This window comes from Alexandromys fortis, unplaced genomic scaffold (assembly GCF_014885135.2).
Source record: "Alexandromys fortis isolate MF-2015 unplaced genomic scaffold, M_Fortis_MF-2015_v1.1 scaffold_146, whole genome shotgun sequence".
NCBI classification, from domain to species: Eukaryota; Metazoa; Chordata; class Mammalia; order Rodentia; family Cricetidae; genus Alexandromys; species Alexandromys fortis.
Window position 1 is genome coordinate 155,662 of NW_026068042.1, and position 2,719 is coordinate 158,380.

Consider the following 2,719-nt stretch of genomic DNA (forward strand, 5'->3'; position numbering starts at 1 on the left):
TGGCCTCGAACTAAGAGATCCACCTGCCTCTGCCTCCCGAGTGCAGGGATTAAACGAGTGTAACACCACTGCCCAGCACAAAAAAGAAATAAAAATACAAAATTTAAAACGTTCCTGTAAGAGGCCTAGTCTCAGAGGGTTCTTGACCCATGCCGTCCTGTGTGAATTGGAGGCAGTGACTCCGTGACTATGGTCTTCTGTGTCTGGGAAGTTCACGTTAGAGTTCACGCAGCACACTGACTACTGAACACTTGAGAGAAACTGCGTTCTTTGAGATAGCGCCTCACGCAATAGCCCACGCTCAAACTCTCCGCCCTCCTACTACTCTAGCCTCCAGAGTCAACACGCTCAGCCATCCTCTCTTTAGCTGAACCCAGTGAAGGCGGAGGGTGAGAGCCTCCAGGGCAGAGAACAGACGCAGAGTGGGAAGGGGCAGGAACCAGTCCCAAAGCATCCCTGAAGCTGTGAGCCTGGGACCACTTCCCAGGCAAAACACATCAACCACACACACGGGAGGAGAAACCTTGGCGCTCAGATGACTTCTGAGGGATGTGTGCTGTGCTCTAGTTAGGGTTACTACTGCCACGATGAAACACCATGACCAAAAGCAAGCAGGGGAGGAAAGGGTTTGTTTGGCTTTACATTTTCACATTGTAGTCCATCACTGAAGGAAGTCAGGACAGGAACTCAAAACAGGGCAGGAACATGGAGGTAGCAGCTGATAAAGAGGCCCTGGAAGGGTGTCGCATAGTAGCTTGTTCCTCATGGCTTGTTCAACTTGCTTTCTTACAGAACCCAGGACTACCGCCCAGCGATGGTATCACCCACAAAGGGCTGGGCCCTCCCCCTTTAATCACTGATTAAGAAAATGCCCTGGGAAAAAAAATCCAGGTGTTAGTGGTGGTGCAGATCTTTGATCCCAGCACTCAGGAGGCAGAAGTAGGTGGATCTCTGTGAGTTTGAAGCCAGCCTGGTCTACAGTGCAAGTTCCAGGACAGCTAGGGCTGTTACACAGAGAAACCCTATCTCAAAATACCAAAAGAAAGAAGAGGAGAAAGAGGAGGAGGAAGAGGAGGAAAGAAGAAAGAAAAGAAAGAAAGAAAGAAAATACTCTCCAGCAGATCTTATTCTCAATGGGGTCCCTCCTCTCAGATGACTCTAGCTTGTGTCACGATGACATAAACTACCCAGGACACTGTATTATTAAAGACTGAAGAGGGAAAAGAAAGAAATAAGAGTCAAGTCTTAAACTCTGCCAGGCCTTGTTGGGAGGAGGGGAGTGGGGGGAGGGGCTGTGTCGGTGACACTTCATTGTCAACTTCATGACAGGTTAGAGAGGCGAGGACCAGAGTGCAGGCTGGAGGAAGGGCCACAGAGTTGTGGAGTCAAAAGGTCCATTGATTTCTCAGGGGCCAGGATGGGTCCAAATCCTGTGGGTGCTGCTGGTTACCGAGGTGCGTGGTTCTGGGTACTGTTACTTTCCTAATCCAATGACCCCACCACCACCCTAGACTTGCTAAGCATACAGATCCCACCAGACCCCCTCCCCAGGTCCAAACACAGAATTTTGGACTTAGCAGGGTGTGATGTTACATGCAGGAGTCCTCTAAGGTCAGAAGAGGGTGTTGGATCTCTGGGACTAGAGAGTTGTGAGCCACCGTACTGCTGGAAGCTGAACCTGGTTCCTCTGCAGAAGCAATAAGTGCTTTTAGTCCCTGGGCCTTCTCTCTAGATTTTCAAATCCAACTTAAAGATTGCATTTTCGTCCTGGAGAGAGAGATGGGTGAGCAGTGAAGTACACGCCACTCTTCCAGAGGAGCCCAGTTTGATTCCCAGCACATTGGTCAGGAGGTTTACAACTGCCTGTAACTCCAGCGTCATGATCTGACTCCTCGGGCCTCTGTGGACACCCACACGCACATGCACACACCTACACATCTCACCAGCCACACGCACATGCACACACCTACACATCTCACCAGCCACACTCACATGCACACACCTACACATCTCACCAGCCACACGCACATGCACACACCTACACATCTCACCAGCCCAAACCCAGGGTCCTGGTTCTGCTGTTTTTTGCATGTGGTGTGTGTGTGTGTGTGTGTGTGTGTGTGTGTGAGAGAGAGAGAGAGAGAGAGAGAAAGACAGAGAGCAGCTAATAGTACATTTTAATTGATTTAATCACCTTTATTCACAACATTGGCCCTTTCCTTACTTCTTATGTAAGGTAGGCTGGGTTTGCCTGTCTTCTGGGCAATCAGGCAGAGGACACGTAAGGCACCAGGGCCTCAGAACACACCTGGCCCCGACTGCAGGCCTGCCCCTGCATACCGGAGTCTGGACTGAGTCCGCAGCGTTCTAGTGTGCCTCCACCTACCCCCTTCCAGATTGCTTCTTCATTAGGAAATATAAGAAGATATGCTCTCCCAATACCATGGGGGAGGAGCACGACAAAGGTGTGGGCACTTTCAGGTGTCCTCTGGTGACCACATGGGCTCTGTGGCATGCTCATGCCCCAGAACGCAAAATAAACAAATGAATAAGAAAATATCACCAGGCCGGGCGGTGGTGGCGCACGCCTTTAATCCCAGCACTAGGGAGGCAGAGGCAGACAGATATCTGTGAGTTCGAAGCCAGCCTGGTCTACAAGAGCTAGTTCCAGGACAGGCTCCAAAGCTACAGAGAAATCCTGTCTTGAAAAACTAAAAAA